Raw genomic sequence first — 27,681 nt, forward strand, 5'->3', positions numbered from 1 at the left:
CTACTGAGTCAGTGTATGTGCTATGCGTTGCCTCTTTGCCAAGGCCAGGGCATACTGGGCATGCCTCCTTCTGCCTACTGGGGCAGGCTTAGGTTGTTCCTCCTCTGAGTCACACTGTGCCTGTGCAGGCCTTGGCAATGGTGGGAGGTTGTTTGGCCCTGCCCCATGCTGTTCCTGCTGCAGCTGTTTCTGGAGGATCATATTGTGTAGCATGGCACATACCATAACAATATGGGTACATGTAGTTGGTGAGTACTGCAAGGCTCCACCAGATGTGTCCAGGCACCAGAACCGTGACTTGAGCATCCCAAACACATGCTCAATTATGTTTCTTTTTTGTGTGTGTGTGCCTCATTATGGAGTTCTTGTTCAGGTGTGTGTGCATTTCTGATGGGTGTCATCAGCCACGGCTCCAGTGTGTATCCAGCATCCCCCACTAGGTGACCATCAGGGATGTCCCCACTGGCAAATCTCTGGTACAGTTGTGTCAGATGCCAGATGTGGGAATCGTGATAGCTTCCAGGGCAGCCAGCACACACATTCATTATTATGCCCTGGGCATCGCACACGACCTGGCAGTTGATGGAGGATAAGCCCTTGCGGTTGATGTAGACCCTACCCCGCTCACCGGGTGGTGCTTTGATGCATATGTGCGTGCAGTCTATTACACCCACTACCTCAGGGTATTCTGCTATTTGGTGGAAAAGACGCATATTGCTGGCCAATGCATCACGGGAATTGGGGAAATATACGTGGTCACCAACATGTGCTGACATGACTCCCAGGAACTGGTGGAGTACCCTGGATGCTGATGCCTATGAAATCCCCATCATATCACCAGTTGGTCTTTGGACGGTACCTAGTATTCTTAGGCCAACACATACCTTGGTATCCACTGGGATGTGTTTCCCTCTGTTGGTTCTGTGTGTGAGGCGTGGCCGGCACAGCTCAACAATTTGCTGTAAGAGGTCTCTGTCCACCCTATAGCACTCCACTATCTTCAGCTCATGTAGCCTCTGGTAGGTTACCCTGGGTCTGTACACTCTTCTCTGTCTCATCACTGTGGGTTGCTCAGCAGCATTCACAACATCACCACCCTCAGCACCTTGCACATGTTGGTTTATGATAGCAAGAGCAGCCCTAACATTTTGTCTGACTTGAGCTTTTTAAGCTTTCCCTCTTTGTATACTGCAGTGTTGCAGAGTTATTGAGAAAAAATGGGGAATGGTGTTTGCAGAGTTTAAAGTGCTGGGCTGGGCTGGGCTAGTCTGCTGCCTGTGTAATTGGCTGATTCTGATATATTTCACCTGGCAGCTCTGCTAGTTCTCCTTGGTTAACTTCCTACTACTTCTTTTCCTTCCTTTTGCCTTTCTGTTTCTGCCCAGGGGGGGGGGGGGGTACCACACAAACAAGCACACATGCGTGCACACGCTGTGTGCATGTTTGCAAGGAGTTTCCTATTTTTTAACAGTGTGCATCTTTGGTTTGAGGTTTTCAAATAGGACAACTGTAGGCATGCCTCTTGCAATCCTGAGCAACTCAAAGCAAACATAAGCCACTGTGCTCCAATTAGCTTACAGCCTGTCTGACACACCCCCTCATGATGTCACCTATATTCTACTCACCTACTCCTGCTCTTACACTCTTGGCACATGGCTCACATGCTGGGGAAAATTGGGATTCACTATCCTTATCCTCATTTGCATAGGATTGCCTACAAATGCATGGTTACATCTCTCACACTGAGCTTCCGCCCCTTAGCAACCACTACTCAGTGGCCATGTTGTCTTCAGCCTGCCATTCACCTGCATGGCAGAATAAGATTTTTAGTGAAAATGCCTATTTTTGGCTTTTTTAAATTATTTTCTTGTTTTTATAAGCACTGCACATTTGCGCGGTGCTGCGCTATGCTTAAACATCGGAGATCGGGGAAAAAAAAAGTTAAATTTTTATATTTTTATACATTTATAAATGCCAATGGCCTTATATTTGGCCATTGGCATGCTTCCTCCAATGTATGCATCCTTTATTTGGGGCTGTCATAGCTCCGTTTAGCTATCTGCCGAACTGTACTCCGTTACCAATGGATTACATTTCTGCAGCTAACACTAATCTTCCACGGACATGTTAGTGTTTCCTGGATCGCAAATTTACCTCATTTGCATGGCTTTCAACAGCAAATGAGGGAATTTGCATACCATGATGCTGTCCGTGCAAAAGTAGCTCTAGCAGCTCACGGGCATGCCCCTACCGGCTGTACATGGATCACACGGCAGACATATTGCCGGCGTGAGCTCCTACCCTCTTCTTGCACTCCGAGCAAACTTTCATAAATCTGGCCCAAAGTAATTCAAAAAAGCCTCTACTAGAGAGGGATATTTTTCAGTGCTGAGTATTTAAAATACAACACAGTTTCTTTTTTAGTAGCAGTAATGAAAAATTGCTTATTTTGGTGTGCTCTACTTCCGTCCTAATGCAGGAAGGTATGTATTTCTAGATTTCTTAGTAAGCACCCAAAAAAGGAGATATCTAAATTAAACAATATGCGAACTGAGATCTTAATAATAATCCTTTCACCTTGAAAAACAAATAACAGACTGAAGGCAAATGTGTGTATTAGCCATTTGTACAGCTCCCTAAGTGCTAAAAATCTGTGTAATGATGAAGCTGTCTGCCTGGCATTTAGTTAGCTTTTAGTAATTCACATAAGGTTCATAGGTTCATAGGTAGGTACTAGGCTATCTGCCCTAGGGCATTTATAAGCCTAGCCAGAATGTGTTGGCTTTCGTCTCCCTTTTAGACTAGATTCCTGAGCCTCTGTCCAGCATAGCCATAGAAGTGATCCCAGGAGTAAATTTACGATTTCCCATCCACTCATCAAGATTTCTCTTGAAGAGGGTCTCTGCCTAACATGGACTGGGATTCTATTCCAGAGCGAGGGAAGCATTTGGGATATGAATCTATCCCTCCAGCATGTCATATTTATTGTTGTGCTAAGGTTTAAATCCCTGGAGCATGTAGCTCTAATGGATTTGTTTTTCTTGAGGTGGAGAATTTCTAATAATTTCGGGTTAGACATGGCCTTGTACATCAGGCAGAGATCGCCTCTGCATAGGCAGTAAACAACTGAGTAGAGCTGGAGTTTCTTTAGTTGAGCTGCATAGGGCATCTGTTTGAGGCCCACGATCCTCTTGGTGAGGTATTTTTGAGGTCTCTCCAGCTGTTACAGGTGTCGGATAAGGTACATCCCAAATGGGGCATTGTACTCAATTATGGGCCTGATCAGTGATGAGTAGAGGGGCACAATGACCTCTCTTGATCTAGATGTGAACCCTTTTGTGATTAGGTGAGCTATATAGAAGGTTTTTCTAACCACTTTGGCAATGTGATTGTCAAAGGAGAGGTTACTATCTACTTGGGTCCCCAGATCCCTAATTACTTCTTCCGTACTTAGTGGATTACCTCCTATGTGGTAGTTTGTGGGCACTTTGTTTTTCCCAAAGGGGATGACTTTGCACTTTTTGGCATTTAGCTTGAGGCCAAGGTTCTGACACCAGGTATGCATCTTCATAAGGCCCTTCTGGAGGATGCTTGTGTCAGCCGGTGAGTCGATTATGGCTGTCAGTTTGCAATCATCTGCGAACTTGGTAAGCCACAGTCCTCTCATGTTTGCCTGTACCTCAGAGGAGTATATACCGAACAAGAAGGGTCCCAGGACTGAGCCCTGTGGGATGCCACTTGTAACCGGTTTAGAGTCGGACATGGCACCCGTGACTCTGACCATGTGAGTTCTATCCCTGAGCCAGTTTGCAATCCATCTTGTGACATATGGGTTAATATTTAAGCTGGTAAGCTTATTTATGATGCCAGAGTGGGGTATTGTGTCAAAGGCCTTTGCGAGGTCCAGGTAGGCTGTGTGTCCTACCTTTCCCTCATCTATGGCTTTGGTTACTATTTCAAAGAAGTCAACTAGGTTTAAGAGGCAAGATCTGCCTTTAACAAAGCCGAATTGGGTAGGGTCCAGTGTCTGGAGGTTCCCAATGTCTTTGTTTATGAGATCCATGATGATGAAATCCATAGCCTTGCAGACCAGGCTAGTCAGGCTTATAGAGCAATAGTTCCCAGGATCCATTGTGGCGCCACCTTTGTGGGGTGGGATCATTGTTGCTGTACGCCACTCTTTGGGTACATAACCTGTGGTAAGGCTGAGTTGGAACAGTGAATTTATGTGAGGGTTTAGTTTATTTTGGAGCTCGTGTAAGACGCAGCCTGGGATACCATCCAGTCCCACTGATGCTGTGATTTTTACCTTGGGGGGGGCTGCTTTCACCTGTGTGTCTGTGAAGTCTGGGGGACTGCATTCTTCTGGGATAGACACTGGCCCTTTTGGGGGGGGGGAGGGGTAAAGTTTGCACTGAACCTGTCCACCAGGATGTTGGCAATGTCAGTTGGTTCAGTGTATTTTGTGCCATTTTGCACCAGCTCAGAGCAGATCTGAGAGTTGCCACCCAGATGCTTGACATAGCTAAAGAACGCCTTGTGATTATCTTTAGAGTCTTTGGCGATTTTTTTTTCAAAGCTAGCCTTTGATGATTTTATGAGGGATTGAAGTTTCTTGCTAGTACTGATCAGGGATGCCTTCCCTTTTTGGGATTTTGCCTTATCATGTAATAGTTTCCTGCTTCTGTTGTATAGCTTATTTATGGCCGGGGTCCACCAGACTGTTCTCCTGTTTTTGGGTGAGTGAGTCTTGGTTTTACTTGGGATGGCTCGATCCATGCATTCCTGTAGGTGCTCATAGAGTGCATTTGTAAAGGATTCTGTGGTTTGGGTAGCATTTTCCATTAGCCCAGGGAATTTGAAACTTTCCACCTCGGTCTTGAGAAGTGTGAAGTTTGCTTTTGAGAAATTTTTCACAGTGGTTTCCTTGGCTGGGGGTGGGTCGGGATGTGGATGTCCATTGTGATTAGTTTATGGTCTGATCTTACCAATGAGGGGTTTACCTCTGGTGTGGAACATTGAGACCCCATGTTGGGGATGACCAAGTCCAATATGTTGTCCCCTCTTGTGGGAGTGGTAACCAGTTGTTCCATGGCATTTGAGTTTATAAACTCCAGGAACCGTTGAGTGAAAGAGCTGGGACTTGAGTAGTTTTCCCAGTCAATGTTTGGGTAGTTGAAATCCCCCAATATCATGGGGTTTGGTGTGAGACCTTCATATTCTACAATGTTCTCAGGAATGCCGAGTGGGGGTCCTGAGACAAGGTGGGTGATCTGTAGCAGGCTACAAACTGAAAAGCAGTTTTACCTACTGTTAGTTGCACATGGATGGTTTCCACTGACCAGGTAAAGAAATATGCTGAACTCTAGTTTAATGCAGTTTAAGCAATGACAGCAGTAATACTATGCCTGGGTACTGCTTCATATTTATAGAACAATGCCACTGTGCCAAGTACTGAGCAGTTCTGCAGTTTTCAGCTTAACCTGCCCCTTTGAAAAAAAATAGCCATCTGTATAATGGATGCTCCCGTTCGATTCTCAGCTGGAGTGCCTTCTGTGTGGAATCTGCATGTCCTCGCTGCGGTCAAGTGGCATTCAAAAGACATGCGTGAATGGGCATGCCTTCATTGAAGGTTGGGAGTCGAGCTGGCACCTCGGCACCATAAAAATCTACTACCAATCATTAGCGGACCGGAGTTCCGCTATGGCGACCCCTAACCGGAAAAAGCCGAAAGAAGAACATCTGTATAATGGATGGTAGCACAGGTTTGAAGGGGTTAAGAGGTGAACCTCTGCCTTCAAGAGCTTAACCCAAGTTAAAGTGTGTATGTATGTATGTGTATATATATATATATATATATATATATATATATATATATATATATATATAGATATATATATATATATATATCTATATATGTATAGATATAGATCTATACAGAGAGAGGCAGAATCAGAGCACTTAAAGTGAACTAATAAGTCTGGTATTTAATGATTAATTGTTAGTGTTTCTAACAACATATACATTCTGTTAGACTACAGAATGTATAGTTAGCCCATATTTTTCATCCCATTCTGTCACATCTGGAACATCAGTACTACTCAATATGAATATCAAAAAAGTGACATGAAGGGGAACAACCCAGGTGACCACATAGAAATGCACAGAAATACAGACATGTTAATCACAGTATATGATGTCTGCAGTGAATTAGTCTGCTGAGTTAACAAGTTACACAGGTCAGTAAACTGGTCTGAGAATCCTATTCAGCCATGCCCCAAGCTAAATAAGCATGTATAAATGAATATTGGCAGCTATATTACATATAGTGCGTTTACATCTAGTTTAACGTGCACAGAAATAAACCTTATATCTAGAGTATAGAGCTTTATAAGCAGCAATATCCAATAACTAAATGATGTACATTTATGGAAAAAACTATTTACAATGTCATATGATAGCAAGGGAATCACAAGTGAGTTCTGTAGTCAGCTTTGCCCCCCTGTACCACTTTAGTAATGGGTGCTAACCCCAGAATGCTGCCCCTTTCCTCAACCTTAACCCTTCAACTTACCTTCATTAAATCTGTCCCGTAACACTGCCACTGCACAAGACACACTTGGACACACAAACAATACTATAGCTTATCCACTAACGTAACCCTGCACTAACCCTAAAATACACAAACTCGCACACAAGTATATAACACCTATCCTTTATCATCCCCGATCCTAACCCTACCTCACATACACAAGCAGAAACACTCTCATCCCCCCAACTTTACTTTCCTATATCGGCATTATACAGCATCGACATTTCCACTGCATGGCTATCCATACCATTGACATTAAACCACACCCCCTGTGTTTGTTGAAGAAACGGCATTCAACAAAAACATAGGGGATCCATATATATGTGTGTGTGTTTTTATGTGTGTGTGTGCGTGTGTGTGTGTGTGTGTGTGTGTGTGTGTGTGTGTGTGTGTGTGTGTCCACACACACACACACACACACACACACACACACACACACACACACATGGGTCTACTTCATAACACTGAAATTTCATAACACTGAGACCACAACATCGAAAATTCAAAACATTGAAAACTCAGAACATTGAAAGTGTGCTGCACCCCCCCACACCTTCTGTAAATTAAATATACCAACTCCAAGATCGTACTACAGTGGAAAAAAGTTCATTTCCTAACCTCACTGTATGGTGGGGTTAGGTAATTAACTTTTTTTCCACTGTAGTGCAGTTTTGGAGTTGGTATATTTAATTTATGGGGGTGTGGGTGGAGGGCAGAGCCCTGTCATGGGGGGGGGGGGTTGCAGGGGGACTTGCCCCTCTGCAGAAACGCAGTAGAAAGTGTGTTTGTTAGTTAGGTTGAGTTATAGCTTTAGAGGATGTTATTTACATATGTATTGTAGTTTTCAATGTTATGAAGTGCACTTTCAATGTTCTGAGTTTTCAATGTTTTGGGTTTTCAGTGTTTTGGGATTTAGATGTTTCAGTCTCAATGTTTGAAATTCGGAATTATGAAATTTCAGTGTTATGAAGTAGACCCATACACACACACACACACACACACACACACACACATATATATATATATATATATATATATATATATATATATATATATATATATATGTGTGTGTGTGTGTGTGTGTGTGTGTGTATGTATATATATCTGCATGTATATATGCAGTATCATGTGTACGTGGTACTCTTAACATTTATAAGGCAGTCATAAAATCAGATACATAAATGCGCACATTGATCATATGCTTTTCTGACATGATCCCACTGAATCCTGGTTTGGCAACCATCATCTTTATAGAGAGAGAGGGGTGTGATTAAATTAAGTGTCAGTATTTAATGCAACTAGATTTGATTAGTACAACAGCATCCTCAGGTTTGTCACACTTGGTCTTTTGGATACACAGCATTTGCATAGCACCACTTCCTAATATGTCAGAAGTCTGTGACTACATCTGTCACCAGAAATGAATTCACCCACAAAAATAAACAATTAAAACACTTCTTTAATCCCATTAAATAATTAAGTCCCCATCAATAATACTGAAAAGCATAATGAAGTGCAACAAAAATATTCTATGTAATCACTTAGAGAAAACATGAGTAAAATAGCATCATAAATAAAAATGGTTTCATAATTTAGTAGTCTTCTGTTTCAAAATACATTTAATATTCATGGAGTCATTCAGAGCTAGTATCTTTTGCTTGCAACTTTAGCCACCAACATAGTTACTTAATATCCAGTAACAGTTGTTCTTCTTTAGGCTTTTCCCGGTTAGGGGTTGCCACAGTGGAACTCTGGTCCGCTAATCATTGGCAGTAGATTTTTTTTACTGTGCCGTGGTGCCAGCTCAATGCGTAACCTTCAACGAAGGCACGCCCATTCTACGCATGTCTTTCGAATGCCATTCAACAGCAGGGAAGACATGCAGACGCCACATAGAAGGCGCTCCAGCTGAGATTCGAATGGGAGAACCTCTTGCTATGAGGCAACAATGCTACCGCTGCACCACCGCGGCTTCTAATATCCAGTAACAGTACTTTGACATATTCCTGTATGGCTAGGAATTCCATACTTCCTCTATATATGCAAACAGACTGTGGAACGAGCAGGTAAAACTGTAACATTTCATAAGTACCCGAACCATATTTGAAACATGTCTGTTCAAGTTCTGCTGCATAGTTTAAAAGTCTTCAAGAAGTGAAATTCCAAACATAGACGTAAACAACCAGTCACACAGATGCAGAAGACTGTTTTTAAATTATAAGAAAATAAATCTCCTGCCATTTTTTTTCGGGACAATATGCTGTCTTTTCCAACAGTGTCCCTTAGTTCAGGACAGTCCAGAAAAATTCTGGACAGTTGGCAACCCCGTTGTTTATCGATAAGAATCATTGAAAAATAGGAAACCGAATCCTATTACAGATTATAAGTAGTGGAAAAAATAAAGGCAGAAAGTAATAGTGAGATGGAAACCAGTGTAAAGAAAGACTTAATGGAGAGAGAATGGAAAAGCAAACTCTATAGAGAAAGGAGGAAAATAAAAACTATGCATTTATATAAATGTATATTGTTACATGTTTTGGACTGAAAAATAGAGAACAGGCTTAGTAGGCTGGAAAGAATATGGTTAGAGAAGTAGTGAAATTTGGGAAGATGTTATTTAGGGAGATAGATGGGGCATATGTTGGAAGAGTAGAAGGGAGTATGGAAGAATCTTTGTTATATCATGTCTAGTGATGGCAGATAGTCAAAGATGGGTAAAGGGGGTCTGTCATTTAATTTATAAAGATAGTATCTATACTTTATACGTATGTGTTAAAAACTGCCTCTTAAAGGATATCTCTACCCAAAAGTCAAGTTTTCCTTTCCAAAAAGTGATTTTCCTTCCCTGTAATCTAACAGCAAACTTGTCACATACAGAAAAAAAACATAATTTACTAATTATTCTATTATTTCTTTATTTATTTATTTATTTATTGACATTTGATTACTGGGAAAGTTCAAATAGGTGGAAGACCATTTTCAGCAGAAGCAGAGGAAGAAAAGCTCCAAATTATTACAAAAGATTTAATAATAATTTTACAATCTTCAAAAATAAAACAAAAATATCAGCAGTTTTAATAATTATAACAAATCAGACATAATATAAAAGCATTGGTTAAGAATCAATATAAGTTACATGACAACTGTTTAATATTTAGAAAAAATTTAGACAGTTAATAGAGAAATTAAAGGTAAGTTAGTCTAATACAAACAGGACTTTTAATATGAAGTGAGGGGAAAACAGGCTTATAGTACATTTAGAGAGAAAGACAAGGAAGAGAATTTGATAGCGGTACAGAAGTAAGTGAAGAAGAGAGAGTAGTATCAACTTATGAACCTAAGAGTAAGGAGTTATAAGGAATTGAAAGGTACTTGTTCACATTTGGGGTTATAGTTTGTCCTGGTTTTGAGTAAAAACAGAGCCAGGTTTTAGATAGGAAGTCATTTCAGAGAGGTTTTGAAAGATGAGAGGGAGGGTATTGACCTTTTGGATAGAGGAAAGGAGTTCCAGGCCTTAGCAACCTTTTACGGGTATAGATAATGCCCAGCAGATTTGACAGGTTTGTAGACAGACAGGAGTTTTTGGTCACTGGACCATAGTTTGTTTAGAATGTTTTTTGGTGCTGGACAGGCAAATGGATATTGGATAATTTCATAGATGGTAAGAAGCTGTGCATATGTTAGTTGATGTGACAGCTCTATCCAATCTAGGCTTTTCAGTGCTATACATTGGTGGGTTCTGAAAGGGATATTTGCTACAAATTTAGCAACTTTGTTATAGCTTTGTTCAGGTTTTAATTTTTGTGAAGCTTGGAGGTTAGTAACAATGGAAGCACCATAATGAAGAGTGAGGAGGAGATAAGTAGTGGTAAGTGTAGTTGTAGTTGTGTTGATGGGAAAGTTTTTTGGCTATGTGAAGCATCCTTAGGTTTTGATGCATTTTTCTTATGCAATTTTATATATGCAGGTCGAATGTAAGAGTATCATCCAGTATCTCCCTTAATAATTTGCTATGAGAAGTGACTTCAATTGTTGTATTATCAAGAGAGAGAGCTTTAAGTTTTGTTTTTCATATGAGAAGGATTTGGGGAAAAAAGTAGTTTGGTCTTTTTTTTGGGGTGGGTTGAGCATGGGTTGTGAGTTACAAAGCCATGTTTCAGTGGCTGTTAAAAGTTTCCTGAGTAACTTTTTGGAGGTGTACCATGTTGTCAAATGTACAAATGTAAGTGGAATCACCTGTGTACTGTTTAAGGTGGCCTGTTATATGGTTGTATAGATGATGTTGGTGAAAATGTTAAAGAGGAGAGGACCAAGGATAGAGCTTTGTGGTACACCAGTGGTGACTAGGAGGTAAGGAGAGAGCATTAAGTGCCATTTTACTGACTAATATCTACTGCACAGATTGCTTTAGAACCACAGAAGTGTGAGCTTGAAGATACTTAATGAGGACATTTGAAGTAAAAGTCTGCTGTGACAAAGTCTGTCGGCGGCTTTATTCAAGTCTAGAAATGAGGAAGACACTAGTTTTCTGTTAACTCTAGTCTTTATTGACATTATTTTTATAGGTTAGAAGGGCAGTGCTAGTACTATGGGAAGGATGGAAGCCAAGTTGTGTAGGGAATAGGAGTTCTTTCTACAGGAGATAGTCTACCAATTGTTTTGAATACATTTTTCAAGTGTTTTGGTGTGTGGAGATAAGATTGCTACAGGTTGAAAGTTATTAATGTCTGTTGAATTTCTTCCTTTGTGCAGAGGGATAATGTGTGACATTTTCCAGAGAGAGGGAATGTGAGATTTTTGGAGTGACCTACTTATAAGGATTGAAACAGAATAGGCAATGCTACTGGATGCTAGTTTTAGGTACTTGAACATGGTTTAAGCTTGCTTACGAGTAGTTTTATATAGGAAGCAGGCACAAGTTTGAAGATGAAAGTGAATGCGGTGATCTGTGGCTGTCGGGCAGGGTGGGTATTAGATGTTGAGGAATCTTTGGTTAGAGATATTATGCTATGTATAAAATAAGGGTTGAACTGTATTGCAGTTTTGAGTGGTGAGTTATTGGGAGAGAGGTTTGGGGTGAATTTTTGGCTGGGATGTGTAGAATATGAACAGCCAAAGCATGTGTTTGAGGAAATTGAGTATGTGATAGTCTGTACGCAAAATGTACTGTGAATTGTGAACTCTGAATGAACTCTGAACATGAAGAAAATGCTGAACAACAAGAATCTGCCTAACAGCAGGAAATGTGCCTTTTATGGAACTGCATCCGATTTTCTCTTTTTGCCTAGAGATATGATGATGTGAATTGTCTTATGTTTACAGGTAAACCTTTGATTGGTTAATTGCCCTGTGTAATAATCTAATTGGTTCAGTTTCATATTTTTGTACGATCAGCACTATTACCAGTACATAAGATTGTTTATTTCCTTGTTCTGGGAGTCTCCCTGGTACTTTCTATGAGGCTCCCGCATGTGTGTACTTGTAGTTAATAAAAACCACCGAAAGAGAGAAAGAGCTGTATTCTTCATTTACAAAGTAATGTACAACTTAACAATTGGTGCCGTTTACTCAAATCTGAATTAAGAGCCAGCTGCAACAGCTGGGAACTGAACGAAATACTGCTAAAGGGCCCATGGCAGGTTTTTCTGTCTCTGTAGCATTTCTTTCATTTTTCTGTCCCTGTCTGCCTTCAAAATTTTACGAATAAATTTTTTTTTTCTGCCAAGTTATGATTTCTCTCATTCAGTCATTTTAAGGTAAGTGGCATGCATTTCTTTTCTGCTTTGAATACGCAGTATGAGAGTGGGGTTAATAATGCGCAGTATGAGAGTGGGGTTAATAAATACGCAGTATGAGAGTGGGGTTAATAAATACACAGTATGAGAGTGGGGTTAATACGGAAAATACTGGCATCATACGTATGAAAGGAGGAATGCTAGTGGGGTAACAAGACATTTTTATAATGCCTTAGCTAGACTTGTGACTAAACAGGTATAGCTTATTGAGTGATAGTGGAGTAACAAGATGTTTTAACGCCTTAGCTAGACCTATGTTAAACAGGTATAGCTTATTGAGTGCTAGTGGGGTATTGAGTGAAAATGGGAGCGAGTGCGGGGAAAATAAATAAGCCAGAAAAAGGTACACGAGCTGGTTATATGTTTTATAGGGTGTCCCGGGACAGTTGTATGTTTTTGGATCAGTGGATCGCCCTTACTAAAGATGACTGCGATCTGGCATTTCCGGAAAATGGTAGTTGTAATAAGGATATTCTGAATAATTTACGGAAAAAGTTAAAAAAGAAAGGAAAAATACCAGGGTTGTGCTGCGTAGCTTTTAATGATTGGATATGTGAGGCTAAAGAATGAGAAAAGGATTTGGTCGTTAGTGGCCTTAAAGATAGTCAACAAAAGTTAAAAGAGCAGATAAAGGAACTGCGACAAACTGCTAAGAATCTAGAAATAGCAAACGGTAAATGTTTAAAAGAACCACCCTCTAAGGGATTATATCCAGTACAAGAATTAAATAAATTACAGATACATGAATCATCTGAGGATGATAACCCATGGTCCCCCCCCACCCCCTACGGCTCCTCCACTGCAATATCAGCCTTCACAACTTCAGGACGGAACTGTTAGCTCCACAATACAGGGAAAAGGCTGGCGAAGGGAAGAACAAACTATTCCTGACTCCAGAAGTGGAGATCAAGAAACAGCAGGTCAGTCTAGCCGAGTAGCTATAGAACAACCTGATCAGATAGATACAGGCAAATCACCCTCTAGATTAACCCGCTCTAAGGTAAAAAAAAAAAATCACAAAAAAAGTACAAATGCTTTTTGTCCCTAGGTCCAGTCAGCTGAAAATACCTCAGAACAGGAAAACTGTATATTCGCCCAAGGGTAAATATTTATAATGCAATGCCCAATTGTAATTGAGGACAAGGATGGTTACGTTAGTCCACATTATTCTCATCAAAGCTTTACTTCTGATTCGAGCATGAGCTCATCAGATGAAGCAGGAGTGTTTCCATTGAGGGAGGTTCCAAATCCAGCACATGCTAGAGATGTGGAACAACCAGCTACTGTAGTCGTACCTAGGGCGTGGTCGGCAGTTGATTTTCAAGCAATCACTAAGTCACTTCCACCTATTCGTAATAACCCAGCAAAATTCCAACGCGTATTAGCAGGACACATTTGTTTACAAAATCCTACTATAGAAGAAGTTAAAGCCGTCCTCTAATACGCTGTTCCAGCTGATCTAATGAAACGTATCTGGGATCATGCCAATGTCCCCACCCCAATACCAAAACATGACACACAAGGGGAAAATGGTTTTGAAACAGTTAGGCAGTGAATAGTCGATGCTATCATCGTCATAGTGCCACCTACCCCCAATTGGTCTAAGATTAAATCAAACATACAGAAAAAAGATGAACCAATAGACCAGTACTTACAATGACTTACTGACGCCTTTGAGGCATATTCTGGATACCCAGAGCCCACCGAAGGGCCAGCACAAAGCGGGCTGTCAGCTGCTTTTGTGGATGGGTTACACCCTCAAGTGAGAGATAAATTAAAAGAGGTATGTTTAAATTGGCCTTGTTTAGGCCTACATGAGTTAGTTCAGCAAGTACAATACCTATCTGACCATTTGGCTAAAGAAAAAAAAGATTTACAGGAAAAATTAGCACAAGCACAAATCCAAATGTGTAATGCTTTTGGCCAACCCGGTCACTGAGGTAGAGGATGAGGGTCGGAAAGAGGAAGAGGTAGGGGTCAAGGTCCAGCAAATCAAGTTAGACAAAACTATCAAGGTACGCAGTCAACCCAACCTCAGAATCCTAGTAATCAGACCGAGTGTTTCAATTGTGGCCAGGCAGGCCATTGGAAAAATGAGTGTCCATACTTGGCTGAACAACCTGCACCACATATTGATGCGGCACAACAATGAAACTCTAACTGGATGCCAAACCCCCGACAGCAACCACAATGAAGATTCCCTGAACAGAAACAACTGCAGTTGTACCTTTTCCTCCCTGTGGATCAGGACGAACCACATGTCATGTTATTGGTTAAAAATAAACCATATCCATTCCTGATTGATACCAGGGCGACTAAATCTGACTAGCAGAACAGCCATGAATATTCTCCTTTCTAACAAACTAACTAAAGGAGTAGGTGTCTCTAGTATACCTATTGAGTATTCTGAAACCGTACCAGTCCCAATAACTTTGGGACCTTTGCAGGATAATCATGCATTTTTAGTAGGACCCTCAGCACCTTTAAACTTGTTAGGAAGAGATTTGCTTTGCAAAATGGAGGCCACCATTTTTTGCACAGCTGATGGAGTTTATCTCCAAGTACCTTCAGACCAACAGGACACTACTTTGGCAACCTTGGATGACACCATAACACTACAATCTATGTGTATTCAGTCTGAATCTAACAAAAATAAAGATTTACATTCCCTACCTTCTTACTTGTGGACAACTCATGACAATGATGTAGGATTTTTAACTTCAGCTATCCCTGTAAAAATAACTCTAAAACCAGGTGCAAAGTTGCCGCGAGTACCACAGTACACTCTGACGGCAAAGGCTATCTCTGGTATAGTCCCTGTTATTTCTGCACTACAACAGCAAGGGATCATAGTACCCACCACAAGCCCTTGTAACACTCCAATATTGCCAGTAAAGAAACCTGGTAAACAAGCTTACAGATTTGTACAAGACTTACGGAAAGTTAACAAAGCAGTTATGCCTGTCTTCCCAATTGTGCCAAACCCAGCTACTATTTTAAGCTGTATCCCACCTACAGCTAGATATTTTACAGTAATAGATATTTCATCGTCTTTTTTCTCTATTCCAGCACATCCTGATAGTCAATATTTGTTTGCTTTTACCTGCAAAGGGCAACAGTATACTTGGACTCGATTGCCCCAGGGGTATGTAGAATCCCCAACTTTATTTTCAAGGGAGAAGCATAGACAGTTACAAGATTTACAATTACCGTCACGTTAAGTTTTAGTTCAATATGTGGATGATATACTTATAGCCTCTCCAGACAATACCTCATGTAAGGAAGATTCCCTTTTAGCATAAAATGTTTTAGCTGCACGAGGATTTAAAGTAAATAAATCTAAACTACAATACTGTCAAGACAAAGTGCAGTATTTAGGACACATTATTAAAATGGGTTCTCGTTGGATACTCCCTAACCAAATCAGTTCCATTCAAAATGCACCACGTCCTGTAACTCAGAGACAACTTAGAGGGTTCCTTGGTCTAGCAGAATACTGCAGACAGTGGGTATCTAATTTTTCGGAGCTTTCAGCCCCTCTGCTGCAACTTTAAGTAAAAGACATTACAGACCATCTACCCTGGACGTCACAGCACGATGAGGCTTTCCAGGCCATCAAAATAGCCCTGGTAAATCCTCCTGCCTTAGGATTACTGGACTATTCAAAACCTTTTGTTTTCTTTTGTTGCGAATGGAATAAAACTGCTCTAGGCCTCAACTCAGCAACGCACTGGAGGTACCGACCTATTGCTTACTACAGCACTCAATTGGATCCGGTTGCTTCTGGTTACCCAGCTTGCTTACGGGCTGTGGCAACAGCTGCCATTTTGGTGGACATGGCAGCTCCACTAACCCTGGGGCATGACACAGTATTAGCAGTCCCACATGCTGTTCAAGCATTGCTTCTGAAGACCAAAACACAATATTTTTCAAATGCACGTCTTACTAAGTATGAAATAAGTTTAATGGGTAATCCCACTTTACAAGTTAAACGCTGACCACCACTAAACCCAGCTTCTTTAATACCGACCTCAGATGAGGGCGAACCACATGATTGTGTACTAGTAGTTAACTCTGTTCTTTCTCCTAGGTTAAATTTATATGATACTCCTTTACAAAATCCTGATTTAGTTCTTTTCGTTGACGGATCCTGTTTAAGAACAAAGTCCGGGGAATTCCAAGCTGCTCGGTCAGTCTGTGCACCGACTGAAGTATTGCGATCAGCAAGATTACCTACAGGCGCTTCCACGCAGGTCGTGGAATTAGTGGCATTATCAAATGCATGCAAAATAGCTAAAAACAAGTCTGTTACCATTTATTCTGATTCCCGTTATGCCCATGGTGTTGTACATGATTTTGGTATGTTATGGAAAGAACAGGGGTTCCAAAAATCTTCCGGAACACCCATTAAAATTCATTTTTACATCAATAATTTATTACAAGACCTACTGTTACCTTCTGAAATTGCTGTTGTTAAATGCGCAGCCCATCAATCCAATGATACTTTCAAAAGTAAGGGCAATAATTTTGCTGACTAGGCTGCTTTCTCACAAACTGTTCAGGGTCACTTTTTGCAGATGTTACAATCCTTAACAACTTTTGATGATACAGTGTTAAAAGCTTTACAGGATGAGGTTTCAGAATCAGAAAGAAGAACATGGCTGGCTAACAATTGTTTTAAACGCTCTGATTCACTTTGGCAACATCCAGATGGCAGATTGGTCTGCCCTATATCTAAGCTAAATTCTCTCATTAAAGCTTATTATTTACCAGCCCATGTTGGGGTGCAAGCTTTAATAGAACAAATCTAAAGGGATTGGTTTGCCCCACGGCTTTCTCTTCTGTACAGCACTTTGTGAGCACATGCTCCATTTGTTTACAGTACAATATTTCAAAAGGCACAATGGCTCCCAAACAACCCTTGCCAAAACCATTGGGACCATTTTGCGCTTTGCAATGGGATTTTATTGAATTACCAATATGTGCTCATTTTAAACATGTTTTAACTGTTGTTGATATTTTTTCTGGCTGGCTGAAAGCATACTCATGTGTAAAGAACAATGCTATATCAGTTGCTAGGAAACTTTGTTATGAATTTATACTTTGGTTTGGTGTTCCCTGTTATATATATTCAGATCGTGGAACACATTTTACAGCTCAGTTAATTGACTCACTGTGTACTATGTTGGGTATCACTTTAAAATTTCACTGCCCATATCGACCGCAGGCATCTGGCATTATCGAACGTATAAATCAAACACTGAAAACCAGACTAGCAAAAATTACTACTAAAACAGGCCTCACTTGGGTACAGGCCTTACCTCTAGCTTTACTCTCTATGAGAGCACAAGTACATCCTACTAAAGGTCTTTCTCCTCATGAAATCCTCATGGGCTGCCCTATGCGCATGCCCATGACTCCACCACCACCCTTTTCTGAGTATGATGCCTTTGATCATGATATTATTGTATATTGCACTTCTCTTGTTTCTTTCTTACAGTATTATCACCGCCAAGTAGCAGTGGCACAACATAATCCTGATCTTTTCCTGTCTTCTGAACTGCAACTGGGAGATTGGGTATATGTCAAGTCTTTCTCCCAAAAAAAGTACTGCAGCCTCATTGGAAGGGGCCCTACCTGGTTCTACTGACAACATCTTCAGCGGTACACTTACAATGCTCACCTACCTGGATTCATATATTACACATTAAGAAAGTCATCCCATCTGAAGATCAAACACCTTTACCTTTTACAGCTCCAGATTCCTCACCTATTGCTTCTTGAAATAGAAGCCATACTGTCCCAGTACCTGATGATGACTGACATTTCTCCAATCGGGACACTTCTGCATTCCAACACAAAAATCCAATCAAAACCACCATTTCCATGGAAGTACTGCATAACTATTATGGTGACTATTTTTGTTGTTATCGTCTTCTTACTATGGTCATTTCCATTTCCTGCTCCAGTCATACCTCATGCCAAAAGAACTGCGTGGCATCCACAATTCAACACCTACCAAGCAATAAAATATGCTTATGCATCATCCCTTAATGTTTCCAATTGTTGGATCTGCACTGCCATTCCTACGGTTCATGGGGGATTGATGCTGAATATAGTCCCTTTAGGGATTGAAGAGACTTGAATGAATCTGATCTATGACACATCAAAGGTTGTCTCAAAACACAAGGTAGCATTACAGTTGTCCCTCCGTCAAAATGGAACTGTGTGTTTTCAAAGACTTGATAAAACCAGAGTAGGATCCAGAGTAGGGTGGAGCCATTGTAAAAAAAAAACTGTGGTATATAACTGTACTGCATGGGGTTGTGTAACAGATTTTTCAAGAATTGTTAAGAATTCTATAGCTAACTTTTCCCGGAAAATAGAAACTGTCTACTGGAAAATATTCAAAGGACTTCAGAATACCTGGAATTACTTTAAGTCTATCAATATCACCATTAAAGTAGAAAACTGTTATTTTGTGTGCGGAAGAAAAGCATATAAATGGCTACCAGGAAATTGGTCTGGCAGTTGTTTCCTGGGTTACCTAGTTCCAGCTATTCGACATGTGTCTACTTTACCTAAAGGAAAAATTCGGAACGTTCGAGAGGTCACGAGGCCTACCAACCCGGTAGGTCAAGTCGATGCTTCCTGGATCTATCATCATAACTTAGCTCATGCTAGTACCAAAGGACTATCCCATATGGACTTGGGTGATGACGTCATATCATGGGCTGGTATAATTCCGTCATACGGAGCAGTGAAGACAATTTGGGAACTGAGAAAGTTATCTAAACTGCTCGAAATTCTGAGCAATGCTACATTTTCTGCCCTAGAATTAGTAACTGATGAACTGACTGCTATGAGAGCTGTAGTACTCCAAAACCATATGGCCCTTGATTTTACCCTAGCGGCAAAAGGAGGAACTTGCACTTTAATCCAGGAGGAGTGCTGCACATTTATTCCTGACAATCAGCATGAAATTAAAAGTCACCTTGAACTGATTCAGAGAATTTCTGAACTTTCAGAGGGCAAATGGGCTTGGTTAACCAACCTGTTCTCAGGTTGGGGAGGTGGACTGTTGAAACTGATTTTATTAATTGCAGTATTAGCAATTGTTGCTTTTCTTGTCTAATTTTTAATCAAAGCATTGATTTTGAAATTAATGTCTTCAAAAACTGTGAATAAACGGCCTAAGTTTTATATGCCTGCAGCTATGAATGTGAACGATAAAATGACAAAGTTTTCCAATGATAAAAAGGCCAGTAGCATGGTTATGTTAGATTTAGGACAAATGTATGATAGGTTAAATGTTGATGCTTACACAGCATCAAATGGGGATTGTAGAATATGAACAGCCAAAGCATGTGTTTGAGGAAATTGAGTATGTGATAGTCTGTAAGCAAAATGTACTGTGGATTGTGAACTCTGAATGAACTCTGAACAATGAAGAAAATGCTGAACAACAAAATCTGCCTAACAGCAGGAAATGTGCCTTTTATGGAAGTGCATCCGATTTTTTTTTTTGCCTAGAGATATGATGATGTGAATTGTCTTATGTTTACGGGTAAACCTTTGATTGGTTAATTGCCCTGTGTAATAATCTAATTGGTTCAGTTTCATATTTTTGTACTGTCAGCACTATTACCAGTACATAAGCTTGTTTATTTCCTTGTTCTGGGAGTCTCCCTGGTACTTTCCATGAGGCTCCCGCACGTGTGTACTTGTAGTTAATAAAAACCACTGAAAGAGAAAAAGAGCTGTAATGTACGACTTAACAGATGTAAGTTTCTGTAATGGATGCCCAAAATATTTTAGGGTTGTGTTTAGTATTATTTTGAAAATTATTATAGTATAATTTTTTGTCTTCATTTATTTGTTTATAGTGTGATCATGAAGCATTCTGGAGTTATCAAGATATTGAGGTTTCTATATTTTTGACATTATTTCTGTGCTTTTTTCTCTATCCTGCATTAGCATTCTACTCATTTTTGGATACCCAAGTTATATTATTTGTTTTTAGTATCTTCCTTCTAGGAGGTGCAAGGCTATTTAAGATATTTAGAAAAAATGTATTGAATTAATTTACAGCATCATCTAAGGACAGGATTTTAGGAAGTACCAGTTAACAGATGATAGTGTGGTAATGAACATTTCTGGGTTAAACTTGGAAAGACGGTGTGCTGTTTTATAAATATACTGTTTAACTGGGTGTTTGAGATGTCTGGTCATATAGACTGGGAGATGATCACTGAGAGAGTCTGACATTGTACCTATGGTGGTGCGTTTGCTAGGGTCTGATATTAAGATCTTGTCTAACAGGGAATTTGATGTCTTGTTATGATGTGTGAGGCAATTAATTAGTTGTTTGAAACCATTTGCGTTCATGCTAGATGTAGGAGAGTTAGAGTTACTGTCCAACGATTGCCATTTACACCACCTAGTGCTATTGTTTTTCTTGTGAAAATATTATGGGTATCCATTGTAGGCTATCTTCTAGCAAAGCTGTATCGTAGCCAGGAGGGATGTAAAGGACAGTAATACATATTTGTTTATAATTGTTTATTTTGAGGAAAGCAATAAGAAGCTCTGCTGAACTGATTTTTGGTGTTGATTTGCTATAAGGGGAAATGTGGTAGGTGGTGGGAAATATTAAAGCAATAAAACCAGCTTTACTTTTTATATTGGATCATAAGAAGTTACTAGGCTATTGGCCCTGAGGCTCTTATAAGCCTAGTCAAGAGTTTAGCCCATGTTTAGACAAATCAGTACCCAAAGCCCCTGTCCAACAGGGACATGGGTGGAATCCCAGGGGGTGCATTTTCTGTTTCCCATCCAATTATCAAGGTTGTGCTTGAAAAGGAACAATGAGGTACTCTGCTTGAAATGGAGAGGGAGTCTATTTCACAGATGGGGGAGTCTCTAGGACACAAATCTGTACTGTCAACAAGTCCTATTGATGTCACAGACCAGGTTGAGGTCGCATGTGTGGGTTACTCAAGTGGAGCTTGACTTGCGGATATGCAGTAGTCCCATCAAGGCAGGGTCTGAGATTGCTTTGTATTCCATACAGAGGTTACCCCTGAAGAGTCTGTATGAAACTGAGTAGAGGAAAAAGGATTTTAGTCTATCTGTGTAGGGTAGATGTTTCAGGCCCTGGATTCTTCTGGTGAGGAACCTCTGTGGCCTCTCCAGCTGCAGCATGTGTTTTGTGAGGTAGATGCTGAAGGGGTCATTGTACTCAATAATTGGCCTTATAAGGGAAGAATACAGGGATGTTATGACCTCCTTGTCTCTGGATGAGATACCCTTACTTATGAGGTTTACCATATAGAAAGTTGTCCATACAATGGAAGCAACATGATGGTCAAAAGTCAGGTTGCTCTCAACCTGGGTGCCCAAATCCCTCATGATTGATTGCATGCTTAGGACATTGTTATTAATGTGATAATATGTGGAGACATCACTCTCCACAAAGGGGATGATGATGCATTTTTTGGCATTCTGCTTGAGGCCATGTTTCTGGCACCAGTCATTTGTTTGTGTGAGACCCTCTTGGAGGACGTTCACATCACTTGGGAAATTTATGACCACACTCAGCTTGCAGACATCTGCAAACCTCATCAGCCATAGCCTACTGGTTTTGGCCTACACCTCAGAGAAGTATATCCCGAATAACAGAGGCCCCGAGACTGATCCCTGGGGTACACCACTCGTTACAGGTCTACTGCTTAAGGTGGCTTTCCCTATTTTGATTAGGTGAGTTCTATCAGTGAGCCAGTTTGCTACCCATCTGATAACATATGGATTGACACCTAGTTGAGAGAATTTGTCTACTATGCCTGAGCGGGAATACTGTCGAAGGCCTTGGCCAGGTTAAGGTAGGAGATGTGCACCATCTTCCCTTCATCCATGGCTTTTGTGACTGTCTCAAAAAAGTCAATCAGATTTAACAGACATGACCTCACCTTAACAAAGCCAAATTGTGTGGAGTCGAGTGTTTGGAGGATGTCAATGTCCCTGTTAATAAAGTCCATGATAATCCATTCCATGGCCTTGCAAATCAGGATAGTTAGGCTGATGGGTCAATAATTTCCCGGATCGGTGGATGCTCCACCTTTGTTCAAAGGGATGAAAGTGACTGTTCTCCACTCAGCTGGGATGAAGCTGGTACTCAGGCTTTGGTTGAATAGGCTACCTAATGGTGCTGCAAGTTTATGCCTAAGTTCATGTGGGATGCAGCCTGGAATGTTATCCGGTCCCATGGAGACTGCATTTTTTGCCTTTAAGAGGGCAGTGATGACCTGTTCCCTAGAGATAAGGGAAGGGGGACAGGTACTGGAGATGTCCTGATTTAATAATGGGGGGGGGGTGCAGTGTGGTGAAGTTTTCATTAAATCTCTCAGCCAGTAGGTTGGCTATATCTACAGCATTTGTGTATGTGGTGTCCTTGACCACCAGTTCTGAACAGATCTGGGTGCTTCCTTTGAGATTGCGGACATATGTGAAGATGGCCTTATGATTGTCTCTAGTAGATGTGGCCAATTTGGACACAAAGTTGGCTTTAGAGGATTTCACTAGTGCTCTTATTTGCTTGTTCAGGCTAACGAGAGATTGCTTCCAGTTGGGCACCTGCTCATTCTTGGTCCTGGACAGCCTAATAGGGCCTAGTGGCCATTACAGATGATAATATGGTGTAAGCTGGAGTAGTTTATGCTGAGTTTAAGCCAAGTTTCAGTTACACTGACAATGTCAGACTAAGTCTCAACTTATTTCTGTTTGCCTTTCTTTCATCCGTTACATTATGAAGATTTTTAAGAGTGATAGAGTAATTAAGTTAGGTTACTTATTCCAACTAGAGAGGCATTCAGAAAACAGTGGTTTTTGAACTTTGGCATTTAACTATGCCTTATTAATCATAGTTTAACAGCATCACATCTCAGACAGTGTAGCTGGGGGTCTAAACAAAAACAAGGCTTTAATGCCTAACTTTTAGATTCAAGTGAACTAGTAAATATAACTCACAGTGCTTAATTTGTTTTTTTTTCATATCACAAGTTAGTTGTCTTTCCCTTTAATCAAACCCTGCCACAAAGAAAGAAAATATTTTATTTACTGTATTGATTTTCTGTCAGTATATGCTTTTGCATTTTTGACACTGTAATTTTTGTAAAAGTACATGCAGTCTTGTGTTTTGTTACAGTTTGTTGCATTGCATACAGTATTTGTTGAGACAAGTCAGAGAGTTGGGGAATTCTAGCTACAGTATTAAAAACTATGAATGTAACACAAACCAGCTCAGCCCAGGTTACACCTATTGACAAGGGTCCAATTTCTCACACTTGAGCACTGAACTACAGTTGTTACTTTGAAAAGGACAATTAACGCCTCTGCATTTTCAAGCCTGTCATTCAAAAAATCCTTAAAGATGATGCCTAAAAGTGTGAAACAACTGTTTTTTTTTTTATTAGACAAGAAGCTTCTTTATTATATCAGTTATGATACAGGCAATCATACATTTATATAAATTGTATAAAAAAGACATATGACACCTCTCAATTAAAAGACATTTTTGCTATGTTGTATATATGAACACAAATTATGTGCATGATGCTATCACTGGGAAACTATTAGTTTACTGCCAAACTGTTAATTTAACAGTTTACCAATTACATCATTAATTTACAATCACTTACTTACACTAGTCCAGCAGCTGGAACCTGGAATGACATAACTAATCCCTGCCCTCCTATGCATATTAATGCTCTAAAGTTGGCTTACTACATTTAATCTTCCATGTTCAGAAGGGATATTTAAAACTTTATTTTTTTAAAGGCTTCAAAACACACTTTTCTTTTTACACAGAAAAGTGTTTGCAAGCATAAAGGTGTGTGTAGAACTTTCATGTTTGAAAAGAAAAGACATTTCATGCCTTTAAGCATGATCTTTAAAATGCTGTATCAAAGACGGCCACAAATAAAAATCAAAAGAAGCAAAGTAATTGGAAATGGGAATTGATGTTGACTGTCAAAAGTAGACAGTCACAGTGCCATTATAAGCTGATGGGAGAGAGGGCCATGGTAAATGATGCTCTTATCATTGGGATTTTTCTTTGTCCCATAAATTGATTTCAGGGAGGTGAAATCATTGAGTGTTAAAATCATGCTACCCATGACAGCCCCCTTCAGGCCATTTTGAGGTATAACAGATTAGAAAATAATAACCACATACTTTGATGCAGAGAAATTAGTAATGCAGAAAGTTGTAGATATCGTGAAATGTATATTTTTTCAATTTTTGGGACAGGTCTCCATTAAGTTTTGTTGCTTGAATTGCTTGGGTAAAGCCTGATTAATAAAACTGTGTTTTTTGCAAGATACAGCTGCAGCTTAGTCCAAGGATAAATGACACCTAGAAATTAAAAACACACTGTTGTGCTGTATACACAAGCACACACTAAGTGCCTCATGTTTTCACTCAGAAATCAGAGTGCCTTCCATGTGATGTTCACAAAATGTGTTTCACAAAGCTAATTAGCTCTCAGATAATTCCTGGTGTTCACACTGCAGATGCAAAATACTTTCTGTATTGCTGCTATAGCCATCTACATTGCAAACTAATTTACATTATGGCAAGCATCCCAGCCATGTGTTTATCTTTGGATAATGCCATGATTTCTGACTGGTGTTGCTATGTTGCCATATTGATGAAGACAAAAAGCAGCTCAGTGAGGGACCAGCATTGTCAGTTACCATATAACTTAGAGAACTTTGCTAATTTGTCTAAATAAATATTCATGATAACTCCATGGAGAGCCAATTTCATAAATTATTAGGGTCGTCACCTTTTTGAATACCAAAAGTGGGACATTTATTATGGTAACATAATATTTTGCAGGGTAAACCATATTCACAATCAATGCAAAGGACTGGAATTCACATTTTACCAAAATAAAAACTCACTCGTGTAGAATACGAGTTGCTTTTGTGATATTAGGGCATTTTGAATATAAACGATATAACCACAAATAATAAAACCAGGAAAAATCACCACAGCTATACAGCTCCAATCCAAGGTTTTTTGCGTAGCCAATAACGCACTCAACTCAAACCAGTGTTGTCCATTTTTGAATATAAAATAACATTTTTATGGAATTGTTATATGAAATATAAGCAGCATTTGTGTCCTAAAATTTCAGGGCATTTACCATTGTTCATGTTTTTTTGAAGGACACAATGGCCCAAATAGGGACTTCTCCACTTCAAGACGGACAGGAGGTAAACCTATAAAATGTACTTTGTACTTCATTGCTTTTGTAGCAGCTAAGTGGAAGCAAATGTTAAGATGCTATGCATTATTTCTGCGACTAGCTCATGGCGTACTGACATTAGGTTTAGCTATCTTACAGCTTATGTCTTTTATACATTTTATCCATCATCTGTGGTATGCAAAAGAAAAGCAGAAAAAAAACAGTGCTAAGCAGTGAATATTGTGTATGATGAAATGTAGTTTAAAAGGCAAAAGATGCTTTCATGATGTAAGCTGTGAAGCACGGCATGGATCTACTATGATTCTTTGAGTTATTTGAGCTTGTATCAAGATTGATAGGCAACAATTCATAAATTTTAGCTTGAGTATACCCACAGTCATACTACATATATTGAAGCATGTAATTTTATGATGACATTACACACATTTAAAAATTATGTTTGACAGGGACTTTGCACCTTTCTTGCTTTAATATTTTTACTTCTAGGTTACAAGTACCTTGAAAAAACAGAAATACTGACAAGCAATGAAAACCTTCCTCAATTTGTCTAGAGAATGTGTCAAGATCAAGCTATGCATATACACTTCACTTCAAGCCTTACAATAGCTCTTCTAAGTTAAGCAAGCAACATACATTTTGACCTATTATGCTTTTAACAAATATAAAACAGGACACATTGATAGGAACAACTCAGTGTAAGGCATCTGACATACATGATTAATGCCAGTGAGCAGTAGAATACATCGACCAAATTAATTTCTAAGAAACGAGAGGTTTAAAATCTTAGATTCTGTGCCTAGAAATGCTAAGACTCTTTGATCATAGAAATAGATATGCAATACCTTATGCCACATACTTGGTCATGAAGTGACACTTTAAACTTATGTCCTAGAATAGTAGCTTCTAAATCACTTTATTAAATAATAGTGAACGTTTAGGTAAAAAAATAAATATTATTGTATTCAGATATTCCCTGTATGCTTATAAGTTTCAATCAACTCCTATAATGTTGTCAAGAAGAGTCACCATCACCCATGCAGACACACACACACATACACACACACACATACACACACACACACACACACACACACACACACACACACACACACACATGCACATGCAAGCACGCACACAAGCATGCACATGCGCACTCACACACACACACACACACACACACACACACACACATGCACACGCACACACACCTACTGGCAATTTTCTGCCTTTTGTGCATACAAAGTAACCATGTGAACACAGGGAGGATATGCACACTCTGCAGAGAAGGCACCCCAGCAAACCAAACTGGGGAACCCCTTGCTGTGAATGAACAGTGCTGCTCCCCGTACCCCATTGCCACCCATTTTGATATTAGTTACATGTAATTCAATGTATTCCAGTTCTGTGAAATAAAATGACAGGTATCTTTGCATGAAATAGCATATCTTACTCCAAACCTTCCTCAACAACTCTGTCTTACTTTTTAAACTAGCATTCAAAATCAAATGTTGTGACTTAACCAACTTTGTTTTACATATAGGTGTATCTCAGGTGTGTATGAATAGGCATAATATGTTAGAACTCTCATATATTATAGTTTTTCTCTGGGAATAGAATTTCTTTTCCACCAAACATTATTTTCCTCATTTACAATTGCGCAATAGACTGCGGTGGTGGTGCTGCAGTAGTGCTGTCACCTGACAGTAAGACATTGTCCCATTCGATTCTCTGCTAGAGCGTCTTCTGTCTGGAGACATGCGTGAATGGGCGTACCTTCGTTGAAGGTTGTGCGTCAGAGCTGGTAACTCGGTACATAAAAATCTTCTGCCAATCATTAGCTGACCGGAGTTCTGCTGTGGCGACCCCTAACCGGGAAAAGTCGAAAGACACAACAACAATTGCGCAATAAATACTCTTTACATAATTTAATATTCTGCATATTATACAGTTATTCTGATTTTACTGCTTCAGTTTGAAAGGTTCTTAATTTATATGAGAAAGACGTATATGCTTAAGAAGATTCA

The 27,681-nt window shown here is 39.9% G+C and overlaps 1 protein-coding gene across 1 annotated transcript in view; it reads right to left on the reverse strand.

The window, feature by feature from the left end:
• LOC122802342 (contactin-associated protein-like 5) overlaps positions 1-27,681 on the reverse strand; it is a 2,566,556-nt gene that overhangs the window by 1,838,021 nt on the left and 700,854 nt on the right. The gene's annotated exons all lie outside the window — the stretch shown is intronic.

This window comes from Protopterus annectens, chromosome 5.part0 (genome assembly GCF_019279795.1).
Source record: "Protopterus annectens isolate FY-2018-M chromosome 5.part0, PAN1.0, whole genome shotgun sequence".
Lineage (NCBI taxonomy): Eukaryota > Metazoa > Chordata > Ceratodontiformes > Protopteridae > Protopterus > Protopterus annectens.